This window comes from Euwallacea similis, chromosome 14 (genome assembly GCF_039881205.1).
Source record: "Euwallacea similis isolate ESF13 chromosome 14, ESF131.1, whole genome shotgun sequence".
NCBI classification, from domain to species: domain Eukaryota; kingdom Metazoa; phylum Arthropoda; class Insecta; order Coleoptera; family Curculionidae; genus Euwallacea; species Euwallacea similis.
The window spans coordinates 4,519,803-4,534,499 of NC_089622.1; the positions used below are offsets into that span (position 1 = coordinate 4,519,803).

Genomic DNA, 14,697 nt, shown 5'->3' on the forward strand with positions numbered 1-14,697 from the left:
GGATCCTAAATTTGAATATATCATCGTGTAGTAGAGAAAAAATGGCAATGAAAATGTGCTTACGGATTTAACTTTTCTTGTTAAATAACGCTAAAAAAAATAAAAATGGATTCTCCAATTTTTAGTTTTCTCGGATATCTTCGGAAGTACTCGGAAAATTAAAATTTTGAAAATGGTATTCGATCAAGTACTAGATTGCGCAACTTTGCCCCCATTTAAACTTTTTCGTATCTCTTCTAGTTTCCGAGATCCCAATGGTGACGGTCGAATTTGAAATACCCTGTATAGCGGGTGCGTTTTTTTTTAACCCAAATGGCATTCTTAAGTATTCATAATGACCCATTTCAATAGTAAAGGCTGTCTTTTCGATAGAACAGGGATCCATCTCGATTTGATGAAATCCTTGGGCTAGGTCAAGCGTGGTAAAGTACGTGCATTTCCCAAGGTTATCTAAAATTTCCTCTATTCTGGACAACAGATATTTTTCTTCGACAGTAGCGTCGTTTAACCTACGATAATCTACAACCATACGAAATTTTTGTTTTCCTGAGGTGTCCGCTTTTTTCGGGACTATCCATACAGGAGCTGAATATAGTGATATTGAGGGTTGAATGATGTTGTTGTCTAGGAGTTTTTGAACTTGAACTTGAATTTCCTGATGCATGCATTGAGGATGTCTAAATGATTTTACATAAATTGGGCTATCAGTGTTTGATCAAATTTTATGTTTCGTTTAACTGATAAAAGTCAAATCGGAATTTTCACTATACATCATGTCTTTGAATTTGTCGTAGAATTAACATATTAATTCAAATACGAAAGTTAATTTTTTACTAGTTAATCTTATTTTACAAAACTATATATAGTATATACAGGGTGTCCGGAAAGGTCATGTCATAAATTCTAGGGGTTGTAGAGAAGGCTAAAATAATGCTAGAACTTCATATAAAAAAAATTCCTAGCGGCCTTCCTTACTACGTTATTTGCTCTCAAAGTAAGAAATTAAAAAAAACAATTTTGCTGTAACTTTTAAACAGTTATAATGGTAACAATGAAAGTTGGGTAGTTTAAATAACTCATAGTCATGCTTATTTTCATAGGTAATGGAATGTTTCATACGTCTTCCTTATACAGGGAAAGTCAAAATTTCTCATTTAAACACGTATATTTTTTTAGTGACTTAACCAAATGAGTATTTTTTTCCATAGCTCGGTTTTATGGTAATTTTCCTACAAAAAAGATATACCTTGCTTTAATCGATAGAATTTATTTTATTTAATTTTTTTAACCCTTAGAATTTATGACATGACCTTTCCGGACACCCTGTATATATATATATATATATATATATTTTTTTTTTGACACACGATGACTATTCTAAAAATACAAAAGATATATGAATGAATGGTGATTTGTTAAACTTATTATTTGGAAACGATCTAAGTTACAATATACCTATAAACAAACTACCAGGCGATATTATTATAAAGGAACCAATTACTAGTACAGGAGTATTTGGTAAATGAATTTAACACCTGACCAATACAAGGTACGCCACAGATTCATGACAAATGGGAATAAGTTTCGATTTTTCCAACGGGGTTAGGTAGTTTAATCGTATCTGGGCTTCTAGCTGGTCATTTGGAGGAGTTGTTGGCGGGTCGAGTAATTTAAATTGGTCTTCGAGTATGACTTTTATGTGCTGAGGAAAATTATTTGAATTTCTGGTGCGGGATTAGGAATTTTACAAAGTCCGTCATGAACCTTGACTAGAGAATCAGGTAAAATATGTTCATTTATCATAAAAGAGGACAAGATAGCGGTATCTTTTTTATAATTGACCGGTATTATTAAAAACTCAGCATTTATGTTCTTTATAGGTTTGGTCCAAGGTTTATTATAAGTAAGGGAAAATGGGATCTTTATATTTCCTAGGGTCAAGATTTTGCTGTCATAGTTTAAAAGAGCTTTCAATCTTTTAAGGTCCCTAGAACCTATTAGGGCATTGAAATCGTTATGCTAGTTTAAAATACACAGCTTAAATGGACAATCTATGCCTAGCTCTTCTAATAATGGTAGCTTTAAATTTTTATTTTCGCAGTATGTTTGTTTGCAAGCAGTTATTTCAAAGGATTCAAAGAAAATGCTTTCTGGGAATAGTTCTGCAATTCGTGGGGTGATGATAGAATCGGAGGCTCCTGAGTCGATAAGAACTGTAATTTGTTTTTCGGGTAGCTAAAAGTAGGGCAGTTCTATCATCTGAGCAACATTGTTTAAGTTAAATTGTGCTCGGAGGCAAGGGTGAGAAAATTTTCTTCACACTCTCCAGTAACACCGGAGTTGGTTTCATCGTTTTAAAAGTTTCTGTTTTCTAGGAAGTTCTAATATTCCGAAGATGTAACTTCTTCAGAAGGGTCGAATTTGCTACTATCATATGGAGTTTGGGTTTCAATATTGGTTAATTCTTGAGATGTAAAATTACGAGGACCCGTCGGTTGAAAAGTGGGATATCTTATAGGGGGTTGCCTTTGCCGATATAGAGCAGAGGGTCCTGCAGTAGAGATGGACATAGGTATTGGGACTTCCCGTGGTGTCGGTCTTAGTTTTCCAAACTCTTGGTTAGGAGGGACGTTATTTGAAGCATGCGTGGGTTGGATTCGAGCAGGCTTGGAGATTTTAGCTGTTCTTGGATTTCTCGTGGTTTGTAGGTGATTATTGGTGGGAATTCGAAAAGGGTTAGGTGGGCTCCTAGATGGGTTTCTATTTTGAATGTTAATTGGTCGCTCAGAAAAATTCTACGGGGTGAAATGGTTGTTGGTAAAATGGTGATTGCTAAAATTAACTTGCGATTCAACCATATTGTAATTGACTACATGCTGAAGTGCAGCGTCCAATGTAGTTGGACGTTGTACCATAAACATGGTTTTTAATATTTGAAGAAAGTTGGCTATTAGTATCAGAATGGATGTATTTTCAACCTGAGATATCAGAGTAGATCTAGACATCTGATCAGAAATTTCGTATTGGACTTTTGAAAAAAAATTTTGTATAAAAGTTTTCAATCGGTCCATAAATTGTAGTATGGATTCATTTTTAGTAATTTTGAGATATTGCATTTGCTGCATCTTGCTGCATGTGCAATTTGCTGCTCTTGTCTCGTATAAAGCCCCATTCACGCCATACAGTTTTTGTCCCAGTACCACGTCGACACCTCGCCCCTGACCACCTGCATCATGAGGTCCATCGCGAGACGGCCCTTTTCCAGGTTAATCTGTAGGAACCGCAGTTTCTTGCTCGATGACGGCATGACACTATCGACCGCACACATTCACATCCTCACTCAGTCACATTTACCCGCATTCTCCAATTAGTCCGACCGGGTTTCTTGCCAGTCGTCCATCCTGTCCGCTCCTCTCCCTTCCTTGATCAGCGACCTAAGCAAACTGGTCCTGGGAGAACCTTCCCCCTTCTCCTCACTATCGGTCCTCGAAGTCGTCGAGTCTATCGGCTGTTCTTTTCTACTGGGTTCCGCTCCCCTATCTCTTCGAACCCCACCTTCTTCCGCTTCGTTCTTACCCTGCCGGTCCCTCGGCGCTTTGCCTCCCTACTTTACATAAGGGGCATTATTGCTCCTCTCTGCAGGCCGCGGCCTTGTGGCCTTTCCGCGCGCACCTGGCACACAAATGCGAGCGGTCCTCCCTTCTACACTTACCCGCCCTCTTTCCCTCTTCCCAGAAACGAAATCAGAGACCCATGTCGCGCCTTTCCCGCAGCAGACACTTTGAGATGCCGACTCGGAACCTTATGATCTGGCGAATGCTGCTCGCCACGTCTACCTTCATCAGGAGGATGGCGGTTTGGCAGCTTCCGAAGCTGAGCCGAAGACCCAGTAACCATAATCGCTGTCAATCCAACACCGCCACCCCTACTACTTCCTCCTCGATAGTCACGCCGTCTAGTCCAAAGACCTGGAAGACGATCGGCCGTCCCTTACCCCCCCCCCCCCCTAACGAGACTCCCCCTCACCCAAGTTCCCTTGAGAGGAGATCCCGGAACTCATCATTTCTTTCCCTTTTGGGCACTATCAGGAGAACTTCCTCGTTCTTAATCTCCTTGACCGTTCCTATCTCCATTCCCGGTCCCCCATTTGCCACCACCCGAGTGCGTCGAAGTACGTTGCCACCTCCTTCTTGGTCATGAAGATGACCTCCTTTTTCTCCCTGGTCGCTTCCATCTCCCCTTGGCCTTCGATCTGTCTAAATAGAAGTGAAGCTTCACCATGCTTTCCTCCGCCCCGAGCTCTCCAGAATTTCCTCAACTTCCAGGGACTCGGCTCCACAACCTGAGGGACTATCATCCGCATCCTCCACTTTGCCTGCGCGGCGTTTACCAGTTACCAGTTTATCGTTTCGAAGACCGCCTCCGGTCCCAGGTCACCTCGCGATTGGCAATTAAAAACGAATAGCTCTATTGTTACCGCAATCGGCACGATTGTACGATGAAAGACATCTCCCCCGTCTCTTGTTCTTTCCCCAGCTACCGAAGCTAAGAGAGTAGGCCCAGGATCTTCTTCTTGAGAGAGCTAGCCTTATCCTCCACAATTACCCCTAGATCATTGCAATACCCCTCGACCAAGGGGTCGTCGTGGACTGCTTTTGTGACCGAAATCAGATCCTCTTCCTACTACTCCCGGATCGCCACAAGCAGCTCTCCGGACGTGACCAGGCGATGTATCTGCTTCCGATGCTCCGTCCTGAAGTCTTTTTCCGCCGTTGGGGATGCGGAACGCACCACCTTGCGAAGTGCGTTTCCCACGTCCGAGACGGCGTTCATGATGTCCTGTCTCGGCCTATAATTGGTTTTTAGCAGGCGGTAGAGGTCCTCCACTCTCGCGAGCGCCGTTTCCCCGTTGGGGACTTAATTATTTCCTTCTCCGCCCTCTTCCTCCTTACCTCTTTTTTTTCTGTTTCCTCTTGCAGAGTGGTTACGGCCTCCCTCAGAATCCATGCGGCCAGCCACCGGGGCTTTCACCCGGTCGGAACCTACGGCGGGACTATGACTCGCTTGGGGCACCAGTTTTAATATTTCACTCATCATTTTTTTTTCTGTTTGAGATAGTTGGGAAAAATTGTAGGATGCTCCACAGAGTGGAAGTTGGTAAGGATTTAAGGTAAAATAGGACAAATTGCACTTTGGGAATTAAGTACAATTTCAGCTAAGGTATCTGCGAGCTAATCATGCCCGTGTCCACAGTATGAATCCTTACGGAATCGCTCGGGGCTAAATTTCCCCCAATCTTGTATTCCTTCGACGCGCACTCCACCTTAGAAATTGGGATGTGTATATAGTGGCTTCACCATGCGATCTCTACAGATCCCCGCCCATCCGATTCATCTCGATGATTACTACATCCCTGTCGCTATCGCTGAGGCGCACCCGATCTCTACGGGATATCAAACTGGTCAACGGCAGAAGTTTTCATTCCGAACGTGCAGTTTTTAACCTGCAGCTTTCCTTTATCACTCCCACTAACCAGCGTCCTACATGAAAGTCCTGGCCGTTCACCTATCCAGCACCCGGGGGATGCGCTCGATAGATTACTCAATACACGGGAGCTCTGATTTTAACTAGAAAATCATTTTCCAATGGTACCTTATCATTATATGAAAAATATAGTAATTGCATTATAAGCAAGAAGCCGGCCCTTTTCATAAGCCTTGAAAATAGTGGTGTAGAAATATAGAGGTCTTTAGACCAGTAATTATTTCTTTGCATTTTGTTCATATGTGGCATTAGAAGAGCAATGGCAAAGAAACAATACAATTCCTGAGACTCAACAGGTTTCCATCTTTTTATATGAGAAAATCCTGAATCGTCATTATTATGACATAAAAAATTAAAATATTTATTTATCTCATCCGCAATTACTTGCATTATATCCGGTGTAAAAAATTAATTAAAAAATTCAAATGCCGTCGTACCTTCAATTTTACAGCCTGAATGGGACTAATCAAATTTGTGGATATAAAGGGAAAACTCATCATCGATTATCCAGTCAAGTCTGCCATTAGCTAGAAACATTTTTTGCATTACAATTTCATCGTCACTACTTTGCTCTATCCCTGTCCTCTTTTTTTTTCTCGTCGGTATCCAACATTAAACCTTGTATGTTGTTTATTGTTTCATCTTAATCCTTGATAATATACAGGGTGGCTAAACGAAAACAAAACACCAGCCATTTCAAGCCGGACAGCTTTTACATAATGGAGGGGCGCTCCATCCTGCTAAAATATACCTCATTTCCAATGTATTGATTATTGTTGTCATTTTCAATAATGGTTGTTCTTGCTGGATCGATAGCTTCCTCTAATAATCTAAGATATATTTCCCCATCAAGATTACCAGGTATAAAAAATGGTCCAATAATATGATTGCCAAAACTTCTACACCAAACGTTTAATTTTTGTTGCTATTGGGTATGTGATTCGTGATAAATTCGTAGAATGTAGTCCGACCAGTAACGACAATTATGACGGTTTACAGTGCCGTTTAAGAAAAACGAACGTTCATCGGAGAAACAGATGTTAAACACACAATTAGGATTATTTAATGCTCTTTCACTGATAACACTGGTCAACACGACTTTTTGCCGTTTATCCAATTACAGTGGGTCAAAAAAGTATTCGTACACAATACTTTTCTGTAATTGTAAATATAATTATTGTTTAATGTAAATTTTCTCATACATACTAATATAATATCATAAAACAAACGTTTTTAATTAGGTAACAAAAAAAATTCTAACGCAACAAAAGATATTTAACAAATAGACAGTTTTTGCAGGCACAAAAAGTATTCGTACACCTGACCGTACACCGTATCGCACATCGTATTTGAAAAGAGTGAAAAGACTAATGCTTTGTATGCATGCCCTTTGCATTCATTATTGCCTGGAGTTTTCTGAGCATTGATTCAACTAATTTTCGGGTCACTTCAGGGCTAATTTGTTGTCAACATTCTTGCAGTTTCGTGATTATCTGTGGACGAGATCGAATTTCATCCCTCTTTAATTGTGATTCCAAATAAGCCCACAAATTTTCGATTGGGTTTACGTCCGGTGACTGAGGAGGAGTAGGAAATAACTGTCGTGCATTATACAACAACCATTCCTTGGTTAATCTGACAGTGTGTTTGGGATCGTTGTCCTATCGAAACAAATATGAATTCCTTATTCCCAATTTGGTTGCACTTCAATTCAGATTGCCTCGGAGTATGTTCACATACTTCGCAGCATTCATGATACCATCGATGATGACAAGTTCGCCAACTCCTGCAGCACTCATGCATCCCCACACTAGGACGCCGCCTCCTCAATGTTTGACAGTTAGAATAAGATTCTTTGGATCTAATTCTTTATTGGGTTTTCGCCACACAAAATTCCTTCCATCTGACTCGAATATGTTGAATTTGCTTTCGTCTGAGAATATTAATTTCTCCCAAAACGATAAAGCCTTATTTGCATGTGTCTTAGCAAAATCTAGACGTTTTTTTCTATTTGTCTCACTTATGAACGGCTTTTTTCGGGCAGTTCTTCCTTTGAACCCAAATTCGTGAAGGCGATTTCTCACAATTTGAGTACAGACGGTTTTGCCAAAATCTGTTTGAATGTGTTTAGCAATCTCCGGAGTACTGGTTTTAGGTTTTTTTTTGTATAAGTTTAAGGATACTGCGGGTTTCTCTTACGGTTAGCTTTTTTGGACGACCACTACGCTTAATATTATCTGTCGAGTCCTTTTTGAATTTTGAAACAATGTACTGGACAGTTGTATGAGGAATTTTAAACATCTGACCAATGCGTCGATAACTTAAATTTTGCTTAAATAAAGTCACAATTCGATTTTTTTGAATATTTGAATAGTTAATTCTTTGTATTTTTGCCCCATTTTCTTGGACGTGCCGACTATTTCTGATAAAATTTCAAATAAAATGATAAACATATTTGCGTTTGTGCAAACCAACAGCAAGAACTTGTATTAACATGTTTGCATTCCTTAGGAAACAATATCTCAAAGAAAGTAAGTAGGTGTACGAATACTTTTTTGACCCACTGTATATATCTTCTGTACCTCTTATGTATAAGTATTAATAATAAAAAATAATGAAACATTTTTACTACATCGAAATGTCTAAATAAACAATAAACAATAAATTTGACATAATTTTAGACGATATATCGGAAAAAAGTATTGTAATTGGCTATACTAATAAAAAAGAGACTAGTATTTGTAAGTATACCCTCACATCTGTAAACAGTGAAATCTTTCATAATTATTCATTAACATTAAAACAAAAAATAGGAAATTCAGAGAACTAACTCGGGTAATTCTCTACAAAATAACGTTCCCGTGCACGACGTGCTATTTCACTAATAAAATTTCAATTTTGGTTAACGGAAGTTTATGTATTTTTTGATACCAAAAACAGTGTCCGCGCCCGTTTATTAGTATCCTGGTATGGGGATTGGTTCGACATGTAAAAAAATAGCCAGGAGCTTTGTTTTCTGAAACTCGTCCGTTTAAAGGAGTTATCTGCCGAACAAACGTGTCCGTAATAAAAGGTTTCACTGTACAAAATGATTGATTTAACTGGTGAAATGAGTTTGTCTGGGAAACGGTCGAAAAAAATAAATGATTTAAAAAAGCATTTCATTTTTACTTACTTTGACTAGAATCCAGGGTAGAAATACAAGAATTATCTTTGCGACGCTTCAAAATTTTTTTCTTCAGCAACATACTTTTTTTATTACATTGCTGCAAAGATCTCTTAATTTTGAATATATCTTACTTTTAAACTCCTCTAGTATTATGTGGGTTTCTCTCAGACCAATTATTATTTTTTGACTAAAAGCTAGCAGGCTGAGGAAAATGCAATATTTCGGATTCGATCTAGTTATTAATTCACATAGATACTTCAATTGTTTTCCGTTGCTATGTTTTTTTGTTTGTTTGTATTGAAGAAAATATAAATTGTAAAATTAACCTAAATCTTTTTCACTTATAACTTTATTAAGTTAAATTATTATCAATAACTTTTGAGTTTCTGTTTTATAAAAAAATGTTTTCCCACGACGAAAAAGTGGATATGCTGTTAATTTACGGAGAAGCCCAAAAAATGCATTACAGGCAAGATGATTATATGCACTGAGATATCCCGAAAGAAATCTTCCGAATCACCAAATATTTTCCAAATTGGAAAATGTTCTTCGTCAGAATAAGACATCATTCTTAGTTAACAAGGTGAGACAAAGAACTGTTATAACTGATGAAAATGTAGCAATTATATTAAACCATTTTCAAAATCATCCTGAAGTGTCGATTAAAGAGGCTATGAGAGAGTTAAATGTGACATATAATACAGTTCAAAGAGTTTTACAAATGAATAAGGTTCATGATTATAAAATACATAATATGCAAGAGTTACGTCCTGGAGATTTTGAAAGGCGAGCAAATTTTATTGCTCAGTTCTTAGTTGCTTTAAATGATGATCCTAATTTGTTTAATCACATTTTGTGGACAGACGAAAGTCATTTTATTAGTCATGGCATTCCTAACCGAAAAAATACTCATCACTGATCCGACAAAAATCCACATAACGCTAGAGAAGTTCAAAGCAGGGTCACTTTGGCATCAAGGTATGGTGTGGAATTGTAGGACGCCATTTAATAGGACCATATTTTTATGACGGTGTCTTAACAGGACAAAGATATTGTGATTTCCTTGCGAATGATATTCCTATTTTCATGGAAAATGTGCCTCTTCAAATTAGGAGACACCTATGGTTTCAACTGGATGGAGCGCCTTACCATACTGCTGCAGTTGTTTAAAATTATTTAAATTTGCATTTTGAAAATAAATGGATACAGACTAATGGTTTTTCAAAGTTTCCTCCAAGAGCCCCAGATCTCACTCCTCTTGATTTTTTCCTGTGGGGAACCTTAAAAAATAAGGTATATGAAACTAAAACAATTAGTATTAACCATTTGAAACAAAAGATTACTGCTGGTTGTACTGAAATATTTGGCAATGTTTTAAGAAAAATAACGACCCATGAACTGCAGAAACGTTACGAGTTATGTTTAAATAACAATGGCGCTCACATTGAATATTTATTAAATTATTGAGTTTTGAGTTCATTTAATTTTCTTATTCTGTTTACTCAGTTGTTCCTTTTTTATTTATTTATTTCAATCGAAATTTTTATTTTCTTGTGGTTTCCCTTATGATAAATATGTAAATTAAAAAAAAAATATTTTAATTGTTGTATTCTCAGTTATATTGTTGTACAGTTAAAATAAATAAAATGAAATATGTATAAAATAAATAATAATGTAGTTTATATAATTTTTATTATATAAACTTAGCAATTGATATATTACATACATCACAAAATCACAGAACTGCCCATAACTTTGTAAATAATTGAAACATAAAAAAATGTTATGTAGAAAAAATATTCGAAATTAAGAAATTTTTGCAGCAATATAATAAAAAAAGTATGTTGCTGAAGAAAAAAATGTTGATGCGTCGCTAAGATAATTCTTGCATTTCTACCTTAGATTTTAGTCAAAGTAAGTAAAAATGGAATGCGTTTTTAAATCATTTATTTTTTTCGATCATTTCCCAGAAAAACTAATTTCTCCAGTTAAATCGATCACCCTGTACATATAAACAGTACAATATGAATCGAAAGTGTTCAAATTCACTGGATCTTTTTTGTTTTATTTGTGAAGAATTTATTTCAAGTTCAAATCGAGAACGGCCCTCGCCTTTACTAAATAATATTTTGGTGACATGACACTTTAGGTACTTTTTTATTTTTATAAAAAGAAACAATATTTTTGGCATTCTGAGGACTGTCTAACGAAATAAATGTGGGTCTTGTTCATCTTTTCATTTTTTTTTTCATTTTTTCGGCACTTACCTGTTTCACGGGACCGTGGAGCGAAAAGAGGTGCTTGGTAGGGCAGCTAAAACGCTGTTTTAATGTATTTCTAGAAGTTTTCCAAAGGGTGACATCACTCGTATTAAATATTTTTCTTGAACAGGAGCCACGCTAATAAGATAAGATAAGAAAAGGTAAAGTAAGTGATGTCACCCTTTGGAAAACTTCTAAAAATACATCAAAACTAACCTGAACAAACCTGAACTACCTTAAAAATACATCAAAACCCCGTTTTAGCTGCCTCACCCAGCATCCCTTTTCGCTCTACGGTCCCGTAAAACAGGTAAGTATTGAAAAAATGAAAAGATGAACAAGACCCACATTTATTTCGTTAAACAATGTCCTCAGAATGCTAAAAATATTATTGTTTTTTTTTCATAAAAATGAAAAAGACCCTAAAGTGTCATGGATCCAATATTTACAATGTGTATTTTGGCTTCAACATGTCTGACACTATTAATAAACCTTAGACACCAAGTTATTTTTGTTTAAGATGTGTACAGGGTCATTCAAACTCAACGCCCCACCCATTTTATGCGAAAACTGTTGGGCTTAGCAACGCCGATTTTATGTGTTTTTTCAGAAACATACCCTTTTTGTACAAAAATGTGAACATCGATACATTCTAAACACGTTTTGTATAAAAAGTGTTTTGACATTTATAATAATTTAAAAGCTACAGGAGAAACAAATATTGACATATTAGGTAATTTTATGTTAATAAATTGCATGGGGGTATACTTCGCTACGCACTTACGCAAGAAGCGGGCGAAAAAAACAATGTAAACTGTTGCCTAGCAACAAAAACATTCAAATTGTAAATATTTTTTATTCATTTATAAAACTATCAGTTAAAATCTTCAAGATCAGTAAACTACAAACCTAACACAAAATCCTAAGATATAAAACAAGTAACAAGTTAAAAAAAAAACTATAAAATATGTTCAAAACTGCCGCCGTCTACTAGCAAACAATATCAAAAACGCTTTCTGACTTCTTGACACGTAACTTTTCCCAGAGATCTGCGATCTATCGAATTACAGGCGTCTCGAATTTTTTTGTTTCAGATGTTTACATTATTTGTAGGAGTACTGTAAACAATGTTTTTTAATGTTCCCCGCAAGAAGAAATCTAAACAACTTAGATCCGGCGATTTTCCAGGCCTAGGTTCTACGCCACATCTACCGATCCACCTATCAGGAAATGTCTGATTTAGGTGTTGGGTAACTATTGCAGCATTATGGCATGGTGCACCATCCATTTGAAACCACATATTTTGTCTAAGCAATAAAGGCATATCTTCTAATAATACTTGCAGAACAAATTTCAGAAAGTTTCGAAAATTTTGCCCATTAAAGTTATAATCGTAAAAATACGGACCTACTAAACGTTGATCAATTATGCCACACCAGACATTAATTCCAAAGTGCCGTTGGTTTTCAATTTGATTAACTATATGAGGATTTTCAGTGGCCCAGTATCTCGTGTTATGCCTGTTTGGATTTCCATTGCTCACAAATCTACTCTCGTCGCTCCATAAAATATGATTATAAATCCTATGGTTGTCGTTTTCCATAATGACCATATTACTTAAAAAGTTAATTCTTCTAACACAGTTTTCTTCATTTAAAAGCTGTAGGTTGTTCAGTTTATAGGGAATATAATTATTCCTCTTGACAGTGCGTTGAATTGTAAAAAAACTTAAATTTAATTATCGACTTGCAGTATTAATTGACGCTCTAGGATCGCCTTAAAAAAATTGGCAGATTTGAGCTACAACAAAATTATTAGAAACAGAATTTGCTATTGGTATTGATTTCCTGCATGAAAATGTATTTGAATTGTTTCTTAAGTTTGTTTCTAAACGAGGAAACATTTTATGATCAGGAATCACTCGTTTTGGGTACCTTTCTCGATACAGTCTAACTGCTGCTCTTGAATTACGTTGAATCTTGCCATAAATTAATAACATATCGACTTTTTCTTGATGATTAACCATTATTCCAATATTAAATTAAAAAAGTATCTTTCTACTGTTAACTTCAAAATGTGAGAATGAACATTCAATCAAACTGATCGCGTAAAAGTACATGTTTGTATTGCTAGGCAACAATTTACATTGTTTTTTCGCCTGCTTCATGAGTAAGTGCGTAGCGAAGTATACCTTCATGCAATGTGTTAACATAAGACTGCCTAATATGTCAATAGTTGTTTCTCTTGTAGCTTTTAAATTATTAGACATTTCAAAAAACTTTTTATACAAAATTGTTTAAAATGTATCAATGTTCACATTTTTGAAAAAAAGGGTATGTTTTTGAAAAAAAACATAAAGTAGGCATCGCTTTCCACATTTCAACGTTTTTAGCATTTATTGTAGTTTACGTCCTTTTATTTAATTTGGTGAAAACATTATTTTGCTAAGCCCAGCTGTTTACGCATAAAATGGGTGAGGCGTCGAGTTTGAATGACCCTGTACATTACTTAAGAGGATGTTGTAAAGATACCCACCCAACAATGCACTTTTCTAAACCTGCAATTTGGAAGTAGCAAAGAAATCATGTTACTGACTGTTATTTCTGTTTAACGAAACTGAAGGGATATTCTTATAAAACAAGGGATAAAATTGTATAGGTAACCCCCGTATAACACGGTATCCCTATAACACGGTTCGATAATTATGGAAAATCCCCATATAACACGAAATTCCTTCTATAACACGGTTTCACTCCAACACTTGTTTTCAGAAATAGGGGAATCCCCTATTGTGCCATGATACGATAAGTATGTACGTATTATTTATTCGAGCGTTTCAGTTGTGTCAGTTTTGTGTATCTGTACAGAATTAACGATATTTGCATTATACATAGTATGTAGGTTTTTCTTACGTTGTCTAGGTTTTATAGAATTTATTGATATTAATGGATACACTTTTTGGATTTCTGCTTGCGGATAATAGTTCAGATGAGCCACTCGAAAGAAAGAGAACCCTTGAGATTCGGGGCGCTCTTAAATACTAAAACTAATTAAACTAAAAAAATAATTAAACAATGTCGTACTCTGGCTAGAAAGCAATTATCGATTTATGACACCACCTGTGACGTTACTGTGGCACTGATAACACTTGGTCGGTATATTCTTATAGATGCCGACGAAGCGCGGCCGCACTTCTCATCAACGCCGACAAAGGGAAGCTATCTTTTCCCACAACTACCGACAAAGGGTGGTTAGACGTTAATCATAAAATTTCAAAATCGCATGAAGATAACGATTGCAAAACCCTCTTAATTGGCGAGAATACGTCTAGCCAGATTGTGACATACATGGGTGTCCTATAGGGGCATATCAGCCCCCTCACAACTTTTTCATCTTAGATCTAACAGGCCTAACCTAATTAACAATATTAGCACTATCACTATATACAACTCAAAGATTTCCTGATCGTGCCTCGACTTTGTCGTAAAAATAGAGAAGTTTCTACATACAGTGAGGACAAAAGTCTGGAACTATTTGATTTAAAATTCATTAGTTTATTTTCGGAAAAAACGCTGAGACCCGTCGATTTTTATTTTTGGCTGCGATTTTTCTGACGGTAAATTCCTGTATACAGGGTAACCAAAAACTAAGTTACGACAACAAACTTCATTTTTTCAAATGGGAACATTTATTTTATATTTCATTTTTAAATTCTACTTCAGA

General features: G+C 36.4%; 1 protein-coding gene across 1 annotated transcript in view; it reads right to left on the reverse strand.

The window, feature by feature from the left end:
- Positions 1-13,532, reverse strand: part of LOC136413614 (jerky protein homolog-like) — a 157,129-nt gene extending 143,597 nt beyond the window's left edge. The window contains exon 1 of the mRNA XM_066397295.1: positions 13,522-13,532. The gene's annotated coding sequence lies outside the window, so the exon portion shown is untranslated. The remainder of the gene's footprint in view (positions 1-13,521) is intronic.
- Positions 13,533-14,697: the final 1,165 nt, after the last annotated feature.